The sequence below is a fragment of the Staurois parvus genome, unplaced genomic scaffold (assembly GCF_062004578.1).
Source record: "Staurois parvus isolate SC_StPar_1 unplaced genomic scaffold, SC_StPar_1.0 ptg001349l, whole genome shotgun sequence".
NCBI lineage: Eukaryota > Metazoa > Chordata > Amphibia > Anura > Ranidae > Staurois > Staurois parvus.
Genome location: NW_028319145.1, coordinates 1,535,001 through 1,547,364, shown reverse-complemented (window position 1 = coordinate 1,547,364; position 12,364 = coordinate 1,535,001). Strand labels below are relative to the sequence as shown.

The 12,364-nt window shown below is 43.4% G+C and overlaps 1 protein-coding gene across 1 annotated transcript in view; it reads right to left on the bottom strand.

The window, feature by feature from the left end:
• Positions 1-12,364, bottom strand: part of CDH4 (cadherin 4) — an 824,561-nt gene that overhangs the window by 262,707 nt on the left and 549,490 nt on the right. The window lies entirely within an intron of this gene.

Genomic DNA, 12,364 nt, shown 5'->3' with positions numbered 1-12,364 from the left:
CAAAGCTTAATTGAACAAGCTGAAGTTAGAAGCTGATTGGCTACCATGCACAATGGCACCAGATTTTGCACTCTCCAGTTTTAGTAAATCAACCCCAAAATGTCTTCCAGTTAGGATTTACATCTAATAAAAAAAAAATGTATTTGACGTCCACTGTTCAATACTGGTACATCTGCAGTGCTTACTTGATACTTCTTTATTACCCACTGCCAGTCCCAGTGTTTCAGTATTCAATTTGTGATATTTTTTGGTTTAGTTGTGTTTTTTTTTTTTCGTTTTGTTTTTTACATGGAAGAATGAGGAAACTGCCCCAACAAACCTTACTGGGGGTGGATCGGTGGTTCTACTTTAAATTGGGTTTGTAGCCTGAAGTGACCCAAATTCTTGCAGGAATTTCTGGACCAGATACTATGAAAGGAGAGGAGGCAATACCATACGGAGAAGAGAAAATAAGAGGTAGAAGAGTAAAACTTCTTCTTTGCTAATGAATCCTCTATTTCCCTGAATAGCCTGAGGAGGGAAGAGAAATGCTGCACAATGCAAGCATCTAATGTTGTTCATTAGCCTAATAAAACGTATCCATGCAGTACGGGCAATCAGTCTTTACTATGAAATTGTATTTTACATAGAGGGAGGGTTATAGCTGATATAATTATGTCAGCGCCATCGGCGTAGCCCTACAGTCCCTTATCCCACAGGATGCCATCCCATCACAAATTTAGAATGCTGTCATGTTCTAGATAACGCAACAGGCCCAAAATAATCCAATGTGCTCCATACTTGTTCGTCTATGCTTGGGCCACCCCGTTTTAAAGTAATCCCAGATGGTTGTAGAAATGTTTTAATCAGAGAATTAGTCTACCCCTTTGATTCAGTAATCATACCTTCTATTCCCTAAGACAAAGAATGTCCAACCTGGACCTTTTAGGTGGCGTCAGAAGTCTTACTAAAGCCGGCCATAGATGATATGATTTTCTTTTTTGTAACCATGGTTCCAGGAAGGAAAATTGCTTGATTCTCCCATCAACACATTTAGTTTTGATGGGAGAATCCCTCCCGTGGACTAATTGTGTTCTCCCGGCAGGGGCTGTGGGGAATCCATCCTTTCTTGGAGAACACAGTGACTATTGATAGCAGCAATAATTGCATGAAAAATCCAACAGGCTGGTTTTACCCAAGTCATACAACAATCAAATTGGATCCAATCAGCCTGCCCATAGATGGCTCGAATCTCGAGCTGAGATTCGAACCATCTATGGCCAGCCTAAGACTGGAACAGACAGAATCTGCAGCAGCCGTGCATGGCAACCAGTCAGCTTCTATCTTTCATTTTCAAAACTTAACAAGCTGAAGCTAGAAGCTGATTTGTTACTACTCATAGCTGCTTCAGATTCTGCCTGCTTCAGTTCTAATACATCCGCAGCCTATGAGTGGTGCTTACATTGTCATGTGATCGCCTCTCCTCCGCTCCACTCGGCACAGCCCGGGGAGGAGGACAGGAATAAGCGTCATTTGGACAAGTGGCAACTTCGTCCTGCTCACCAACCAGACCTCGACTCGAAATTAAAAAAAAAGAAAGGGATCCGAGCAATTTTATTTCAGCAAATGGAATAATTGAGTTCTATGCCTTCCCCAATACCTGGGTGGGGGGAGCATCTGGGTTTTCAACCACTTTAAATACCTTTTTTCAAATGTATTCTAAATACACAGGTTGAGGTGGAATTTTCAATCCATGAACCACTAACCACAAACCACTTAGTGCCCTGTAGCCTCGAAAAGTCATCCCCTGCACATCTTGCTGATCGTTTTTAATAATGTTCATCCACAGAACCAATGTGCACAGAAAATGGAAATTAATTGCCGAACACTTGACACCTGATCATTCATTTTCCTCTCTTTTGTTTGTGGTTATAAAAGAATGGCTCATCCCGCTGTTACAGTTTTGATGCTGGCATTTAAAAGATTTTTCATAGGTACAGATTGCAGTGATACATAAAAAGAGAGAGAGAAAAAAAAAAGAAAAATAATAGCGGAATCCAAATAGTACCATTGCAGGTAAAACTATTAAGTCTGTAGATGAGCACAAAGGCCTCAGTTTCACTATAAACATACCTCCTGCACTACTTCGGCTCATTGTTAGTCTGCCATCTGCTCTGTGTTTATAAGGCAGCTTTCCCTAGAAACATATCGAAAGGGGTCTTTACCGAAGCCGCAGTGAACTTTAGAAATTATTAATGTTACTACAGAAACTAGTTTATAACATAATACACTGTAATTTTCACAAAAGTAAAGGTAAGAAACATCTTTACAAAGCACAAAAGCAAAATATATTCTATTGAAAGTCTAAAGCATGAACTCATTACAGATTTGCAATATTTTTTTTTTCAGACCCAAAAAAGTATGATTTCAAGTATTTATCTGGGCCTGGAAGATAGTTTGCAGAATTCGCCAGGGACTAGACAGTACACTTTCCAGAAACCGCAAGAGACTGGACAATACACTTTTCAGAGACTGGATAATAGACTTTCCAGAAACTGCCAGAGACTGGATAATACACTTTCCAGAAACTGCCAGAGACTGGACAATACACTTTCCAGAGACTGGATAATACACTTTCCAGAAACTGGATAATACACTTTCCAGAAACTGCCAGAGACTGGACAATACACTTTCCAGAGACTGGACAATACACTTTCCAGAAACTGCCAGAGACTGGACAATACACTTTCCAGAGACTGGACAATACACTTTCCAGAAACTGGATAATACACTTTCCAGAAACTGCCAGAGACTGGACAATACACTTTCCAGAGACTGGACAATACACTTTCCAGAAACTGCCAGAGACTGGACAATACACTTTCCAGGAACTGCCAGGGACTGGAAAATACACTTTCCAGAAACTGTAAAAGACTGGACAATACATTTTTCAGATACTGGATAATAGACTTTAAAGAAACTGCCAGAGACTGGATAATAAGACATTCCAGAAACCACCTAGATACTGGACAATACAGCTTGCAGAAGCCACCAGGAACTAGACCATACACTTTCCAGGAACCGCCAGAGAGTGGATAATTTACTTTCCAGAAACCACCTAGATATTGGATAATACAGCTTGCAGAAACCACCAGGAACTAGACAATACATTTTCCAGAAACCGCCAAAGAATGGACAATACATTTTCCAGAAACCACCAAAGAATGGACAATACATTTTCCAGAAACCGCCAAAGAATGGACAATACACGTTCCAGAAACCACTAGAGACTGGACAATATACAGTTCCAAAACCACTGAAGACTAGAAAACATTCTGTCCATAAACCTCTGGGGACTGGACAATAAACTTTCCAAGAGAGACTGACCATATTCTTTCCAGAAACCACTGGACAGTGGACAATATTCTCTTCATAAAACCACCAGAGACTGGAAAATATACTTTTCAGAAAGCACCATGGATTGGACAATACACTTAAAGTGTTACTAAACCCACAACAGTACAATCAGTCTGTATATGTAGTAAAGCATGCTTTTTAAACTCACTGTGGAACCTAAGGGGTTAATCCTCTGCATTGTGTAAAAAGGCTGTTTGATCCTGTCTTCTCTGCCCCTCCTCTTGGTGAAATGACCGCCTGATACAGACTGAATCCATAGTCACATGCACATGCTCAGTTTGATGTGTATTGCTAGAGTTTTTTTTTTCTTTTCTTGGGAGAGTGCATGTGATCAGCACAGGGCCAATCAGCACTGGCCAGAGAGAGGGTCAGGACTTTCACCTCCTCCTAGAGCAGAAAGAAAACTCCTCCTACAAGCTTTAACCAGTGCTCTGCTGAAGTCACAAGACTGCTCTAACTGCTGATGAGAAAAGATATTTAGCAGTTTATATTTACTAAAATAATTGCATTTCCATGTTGTGTGTACCGTGGGAGACCAGATAGAACTCTAATACTTTAATAAAAAGGTTTTGATTTTTTTTTTTATTTTCCAGTAGAATTCAAGACGGGATAGTTTATTTTCCAATGTGCACCAGGGGCTGAACAAAATAGTTTGATTTGGGCATGAGAAACTGGATACTACACTTTCCACTGAGCATTAGACAATATTCTTTGGACAGGCAGAACCTACTGCAATTGGTATCAGTGTGCCGATTAAAGCTTTGGCTAGAGAGGGGCAGGGTTAAACCCTTTTTCTGTGTGTCCCCATTGGGAAGTTTTGACCCTCAATTTGTCACGGTGACCACTGTCATTGAGACAGAAATGGAGACCACATCCAACATTTTGTTGTGACCAGTGCAAATTATCCAATGGAGATACCTGTTTCAGAGACAATTGCCTAAGATGGGAATTCCCCTAACAGAAGATTTCTTTTCCTTTTCTGTTGAATCTCCAGGACAGGAAGTAAAGAGAAATCTCCTTAGTAAGACACAGACAGAAAAAAAATGACCACTGGTAGGCGTTTTAACCCTTCCTTATCCTATTTAGTACAAAAAAAAGGGGTTGGCTGCACTTCCAGTTTAATTTGAATATAGCACCAAGACAGACCTAACCTCAATAATAGTTCTTAATGTGAATTAACCCTTTAATGCCATCCGTAAACCTCAGATAAAAGTATCCTGTAACTTCTAATCACAGGGCATGATGGGCAACAAGGACTACAGAAGCATCAATAATATGAATGTGCTGGAAACGTCATACTCCAAAATCCATTCATTCTACCGTTTTGTGGCTACATAAAATACAGAAAATTATCAGCAATGAAAAACTTGTATGAAAATGTTTGTATCCACCAGAGGCTATAAGAACAGATATGCAGTTATAGGGAAAGCTCTGTAGGCTTTTTCGTACCAGAGCACTAATTCCAAAGACGAGAATTATTGTTCTTTTCATTATTATATTATCTATTTTAATTGTTTTTAGGAGCCTTTGTCAGGAGCTGATTTTTAAGTACTAATATCTAAATTACAGTATATATATTATATTCAGTACATTTGACCTTTACACTGTTGGAAGCATTACACGTAGTTGTAAATCTCCAGATTACCAGTCTATAAAATTATCATTTTTAGTGCTGGAATTCTGCAGGAACTGACCCATTGGACAAAATAGAGGTCTGGACCCCTCTGGCATGATCTAACCGTCCATGTGACCAGACTTCTCATTATAAGCTCTCATATTATGCTCTACTTTCCAATAATGAGGTATGGGAGGTGATTTATGACTTACCACAGAGACAAATTAAACTTATTTCCATATTCCTTCAGGCTCCAGAGAAATATGGAAAAAGCGAGATTTAATTAACCATAAAGGTCAATTTTCAATAAATAAATCCTCACATAGGTCACACCATGGCACGGAAATATGTCACCGGCCCATATATCAGAAGGCTGGAACCACAGAGCATCTTTTATATAATATATAAGAGATAAGTAAACCGCTGATTTACATAACCTTTACTTTATTTGAACGGTTAGTGCAGTAAATTACACCGGCAGTGACAGTTGCATAACTGCGGGTCAAGGCTGCTCCTGCACTATGAACACTGCGGTTCAAATCCAAAGTACTGCAGAGAACAAGTCTGACCACCGTTCTCATGACCATTGTTACTAGTTATAGGTAGTAAAAGAAGTCGGCCACATAGCCAGATACTTTCAGAAGAAGATCTGATGGAAGCAGGCATTAGACACTCATTTCAAAGAACTGTTGCTGTAGCCTATCCATAATGGCAGGGAGCGCCCCAAAACCAGCATAGGGTTCATGAACTGGGGGCTGGCTGCTTTTATTGGTACCTGCTCCCACTGGTGGAAGCCTTTGTTTCAGATTCTTTAAAGGCATAGTTCATCCATACCAACAACTGCCTATGCAAATAAGGGGTACCTGTAGACAGAGCCGTGGATAAGGGGGTACCACCAGTCCTCCTGTAGGGGGCCCAGGCCAGCAGGGGAGCCCAGGCAGCTGGGTGAATAAGATGTAGGCAGGGAGGGTGATTGGAGGGGCGATTACTGGAACCGATCCCCTGTATGGCTCTTTCTGCAGCAGCTGAAGGCTAACTTCTTCTCCTGTCCCTCCTGTCGGCTTTCAGCTGCTGCAGAGAGAACCATACAGGGGATCGGTTCCATTAATTGCCCCACATCACCGTCCTTGTGCACCATATGTTTTCCCCTGCTGCCCAGGCCCCCCTGTGTGCCCCCATCCCCACAGTGCTGCTGGCTACCCTCCTTTGCCTCCCTGCGGCAGCTGCAGGCACTAGGATCCTTCAGGATGGAGAGTGGGGGAAGGTCCCAGTAAATATGTCACATTTACCAGCCCCTTTCTTTACTAAATTAACACAATGAGTGATCAGTACTGATCACTCGCTGTGTTCATTCATAACTGTAGTTCATAAGTATAGTAAACTGTGTTTTTTTTTTTGGGGGGGGGGGGGGGTTAGAGGGGTTGGCTATATGGGGCCCCGTCGTTTCTAGCCTGTAGATAAAAACAAACTTTGTAGCTTTGACCAAGGTCTAATAATGCCAATGCTATAGGTGAAGGCCATTTATGTACCTCCTAAAGCCCCACTGAAATACTCCTAGACATCACATCATCTCATCCTGCCTTGTTGCTAGAATGTAGCTGAGAGACTCCAAACTGTTAGTGTTCACCTTCATCATCACAGGACCAATATTTTTCTCTGATTCAAACTTCCTCACATGCACGCTCTCTTCCCTGACGCAGTAGCTCTGAACTCAGTATTTCAGAGCTCAGACCTGTCGTGGTTGAGGTGACCTCAATAGTAATAGCTGGGAATCTGTTAGCAACGTCTTAGCAACAAGGCAGGACAGGATGATGCCATCTCTGTGAGTTTTTCAGTCAGCCTTCAGGAGGTAAGTAAATGGCCTACACCTATATAAAGGGCACACTTTGTTTCTATCTACAAATGCCTCTTACCTGCATGGGCAGCATTTTGGTAGAGGTGACCTATGCCTTTAGAGAGACCCTGGCACCAGACCATTTATTTCAATAATCTGCATTTAAAGTTTTTTTTCTTTTGACATGTTATTTAGCTGTAAAAGCCTCCCTTATGTAGACATCCAAAAATCCTGAGGCTACTGCTGAGCGCCGGCATCTTGGATGTGATGTCGGCAGCCCAAGCAACCTCAGGATTGTTACTCAAGAGACACACTAGAGCATTACTCACCACCCTTCCCAACTGGTATATAAAAGGTATGCAGGGTATTGAGTGGAGGAGCTGGGCCAGCAAGAAAGTAATTATACACGTAGACACTAGAAGAAAAAAGGTCTATGGTCTTTCTGACTTTTTTTTTTTCTCCAGTTTGCCTATAAAAACATTTTTTTTTTTGTAATTTTGAAGAAACTCAAGTATTTGTTCTATTCAATTTAAAGCAGGGTCTCCTGAGGGCTGGATGTGGCCCTTTGCTGGTCTTTAACTGGCCCTTGGGGCACTATTCTTAACACTGACACCAAAAGTAGGGCATAATTTCCCCAACTGCCACCAGCAATGGGACACTATTCTTTCCACTAATATCAATAATGGGGCCCTATTCCAGCCACTAACATTAATGATGGGCCAATATTCCTTCCAGTGCTAGCAATGATGGGGCACTACTTCTCCTCCTACTGACCACAGGCACTATGCAACTGAACACCACACCTGAGACCTTGTTTACTCTCACTCGGGGGGCGTCCCTATGGTTGGTGTCACCCGGAGCAGTAACACGTGGTGTCACCCCTCCAGAGGTGGGCGGTCCCTGTTGTGCACACACAGCCTGGCTGGCTCTTCCCCTCCCTAGGTCCCCGTCTCACCCCCTGGACTGGTGTTGCAAGCCGACGATCCCCGAAAGATGGATTGGATCTGTGGATTGGGGAGCATAATGGATTGGCGTCACCCGGTGTGGCACCGACGATCCCTGCAAGATGGATCAGATCTGCAGATTGGGGAGCATAATGGATTGGTGTCACCCTGTGCAGCGCTGATGATCCCTGCAAGATGGATCGGATCTGCGGATTGGGGAGCATAATGGATTGGTGTCACCCTGCGCAGCGCTGATGATCCCTGCAAGATGGATCGGATCTGTGGATTGGGGAGCATAATGGATTGGTGTCACCCTGCGCAGCGCTGATGATCCCTGCAAGATGGATCGGATCTGCGGATTGGGGAGCATAATGGATTCGTGTCACCCCCTGCGATAGGTGTCACCCAGTGCAGCACGCAACCCCCGCCCCCACCTGGGGACGCCACTGATCTCACTGATGTTGGCCCTAAGACTTTTTCTACCCCAGCTGGCCACAATCTGGCCCCCCTAAAGTCTGAAGGACAGTAAACTGGCCCTGTATTTGGAAAGTTTGGAGACTCCTGATTTAAAGCATACCACCAAACGTTTTGGGGAAAAAGGGTCACTTTTGTGATCCAAATAATGTCCTGTGATCCAATGTCCTTTATGGGCCCCTAATAATGTGTCCATCAATCTAGAAAGCAAAACAAAACCCGTAATTACTGAATTTTAGCCTCTCAGCCATTTCCATTTAACACTAGAATTCATGCCTATGAGCAGGTAACAGCATTTATTACACCAAAGGGGAACATACCCTTCAAAGGCAACATCCATGTTATAACCTGACAAATGGAAATCTGGATTTATTTTTATTGCCTGATTTACTTTTTTTTCCCTTTATTGCTATGGATAGTACAACTATTTTCTGAGGTTGAAAACTGCAAGTGGTTAATACATGTGATGATCGTATTCAGCGCATTAATTCCTTTTTTCCTGTCAAATATAGACTTTGCAAACGGTTTATTTTCTGGCTAAAGATAAAGTAGGGAAGTCAAGGAGACAAGCAAAGCTCCTCACAGGGGCCCAACAAGATAAAAATCTTCATCCCATAACAAAGGCTGACATCTCCTCGCTCTTCATTCACAATAATGCTCAATGATTCAGATTTACTTTACCAAAGGTGAGATTTATCATGGCAAAAGGGTTTTATTTTCTTTAATCAATATGAATGTAAGATTCACCTTGGCTCTTCCCCTCCCATCAATCCCCACCAGAGTACAGACATCCCAATGCTAGAAGATAGACTTGACTTGGCTTATCAAACCATCCAATTGTCCTCCTCTGTATTACGAGAGGCTGCCTTGTCCATTCATTCTTGTGTATGTCTAATTATTCACTGACCACAATCTCTCCCACCATTCACCTTGTTCCAGGCTTAGTAAAAGGTGTCACCTTCCAAGTGACAGGAGTCTATAGGGCATTCTTTCACAACTTTAGCCCTAATGCCTCTAACACGACATTTCCAAAGTAGAATGTGTTTGTAAGGTCCTGTACACACATGGTCATCAAAGGATGGACTCTGCTCATGTTCTTCACAGCCACCTAATAAAAAGTGTGCTTCCCACCAGGGCCGTGGATAAGGGGGTACCACCAGTCCTCCTGTAAGGGGCCCAGGCCAGCAGGGGGGTCCAGGTAGCTGGGCGAATCGGATGTGGGCAGGGAGAATAATCAGCACGGCGGGGTAGCAGTTACTGGAACCGATCCTCTGTTTAGCTCTCTCTGCAGCAGCTGAAAGCTGGCTTCTTCTCTTCTTCCTTCCACTGGCTTTCAGCTGCTGCAGAGAGAGCCATACAGGGATCAGTTCCAGAAATTGTCCCCCCCCCCCGCACCCATCACCCTGTCTGTGCGCCATACGTTTCCCCCCTGCTGCCCACCCCTGCCGGTTTCTCTCTTCTCCTTTCCCCAGCCGACTGCAAGCACACAATAGAATCCTTCAGAATGAAGAGTGGGGAAGGGACCAGTAAATATGTCATGTTTACTAGCTCCTTCCTTTCCTGAATGAACACAATGAGTGATCGGTACTAATCACTCACTGTGCTCATTCATAACTGAAGTATAGTAAACTTTGTTTTTTTCTTGGGGGGTGGGGGCCCTGTCAAGTTGGCTGTTTTGGGCCCCGTGGTTTCTAACAGCAGCCCTGCTTCCTGCTAACAAAAAGATCACTTCCTCTGGACTGCTTTCCAAATGAATGACTGTGAAATGCGAGTCTCCCCACCCCCCACTTCACCCATATAATATATGAGGTAGATACCAGGCCCGAGGCTCCAGGTGCTAGATACACTTTTGTACGAGGTGATATCAAAAAGTTTTGAAACTAATTTTGTAACACGCCAACAGATGGCAGCACAAGGCTGCACAGTCACAGTGAGCACTGACCTTCATAAGTCAGTGTGCCAAAAGACATCGTCATGTGTACATTGAGAGCTTTGCATCTGGTGCTATTCTGACCAGGTGCATTACCATGTCTGCTATTTCATCATGTGCGTGCAGCCTTTTGCTGCCATCTGGTGTGTTACAGAATGAGTCTCAAAACTTTTTGATACCACCTCATATGAGTGTCTACAGCTAAGGACCATGACAGACACATTTAGCTGTCTTTCAAAATGTAAACCTCGGCTCTGAAGTGAGGGGACACTGTATTGCTGTCATGGTGAGATTTCTCTTCACTTCCTGCCCTGATGTCCAGTGTCACAGACTCCTCCATGATCTGTTCTGCCACCAGTATGGAAGAAACACCCAATTTTTTCATGTGACTTCCTCCCTTTCCTCTCACATGACAGTACAGTGCTTGGTGCAGTTGCCTGCTCAGGCACCATAACCCCAACATAGTCACATGAGGGTCCGGAAAGAGTCCTCCACTCTGCACGTGCTGCAAATCATGATTTGGCTTTAGCAGGGCTTCTACTTCTGGAGCAGAAGGAAAATGAAGGGTAATAAGCTGCTGCACAGGGTGGCATTAAAATGAACATAAAGCAAGTGGCTAGCTAAAATAAAATTTAAGAAGATACTTAAAATACTTACCTGTTGAACTCCAACGAAGATAAAAATTCCTCCCTTGCAGTGTGTATGCTAGGGTTGACTGCTGGTTTGTGTCTAGAGCAGTGTTTCTCAACATTTCTTCAGTCAAGGCACCCATAAAAATGATGGACAGTCTTGAGGCACCCTTTAAAATGATGGACAGTCCCGAGGCACCCTTTAAAATTATGGACAGTCCCGAGGCACGCTTTAAAATTATGGACAGTCCCGAGGCACCCTTTAAAATTATGGACAGTCCCGAGGCACCCTTTAAAATTATGGACAGTCCCGAGGCACCCTTTAAAATTATGGACAGTCCCGAGGCACCCTTTAAAATTATGGACAGTCCCGAGGCACCCTTTAAAATTATGGACAGTCCCGAGGCACCCTTTAAAATTATGGACAGTCCCGAGGCACCCTTTAAAATTATGGAAAGTCTTGAGGCACCCCGTTCTAAAATATGAAAAACTATACCAATACTTTTATATAACGCAGCAACATCCACACATGTAGAACACCCAACATTAGAGGTGATTTATTCTTCGAAAGCAAATACACTTTTGCACACTGTTCCCGACTAGTATTCCAATGTTTCTCTTCTCCCTCAGTTTTTCTCCATCACTGAGCTAATGTGACCCCAGAACTGGTGGAGAGGGGCAGGGGAGGGTCAAACTAGGATGCTGTGCAGGTAGCTGACATCCTCCTTATGATGATGTCATTGGTTGTCAGGATGGCTAGAAGGTCGTAATGGCGCACAATGAAAACCTGTGGCTTTGTGTAACTAAAAGGGAAGCTTGTTCCACCTGCTGGCTCTATACAAGTTTTGAGCAATTTTAGACATTTTGCCAAGGCATCCCTGCAGAAACCTCAAGGCACCCGGGTTGAGAAAGGCTGGTCTAGGGGACTTGATAAAGCACTGTTAGTTATCCGATCCTCAAATCCTGAAGGCTCCTCTGCACTACTAGACTGGACCCCTCAGCCCCTTCAATCCCTATGCTCCAGTGGTTAAGCCTAGAATTGGATGTGATGATGCAGAGGGACAGTCCACCACCCGTCTGTGTCTGCTGGTAGAGAGGAGAATCAGGTAAGTAAAACTGCTTTTCCATTCCCTAGCCATAAACAAGCAGTTAACCATTGAAATGTACATGCAGCCCCAAGTTAGGTTTCCTGGAGTTGGGACTGAAATCTTTAAACCAATAGGTACAGAGAAGAAAAGCAGACAATACGTGTTTAGACTCATGAAAGGACTTGGATCTCATGTGCCTAAGCCCCATGGACTCTACATGTCGTCCTATCAAGGCACACATTCTGTTCCATCCGGTATAAAACAACCTAAAAACTTGCCATCACCTATCTGTGCCTATCACCGTGTTGATGTGGGGAGTTGTTCCTGAGTCATAAGGTCCATTTGTCTTCATTGACCATAATGGAGAAACTTTCATGCCAATCAATGTTTCTGCATCCTCTAATCAGACTCATTTAATGCTAAAAGCTTGCTGCTTGCAGTCTGAATTTAGGAA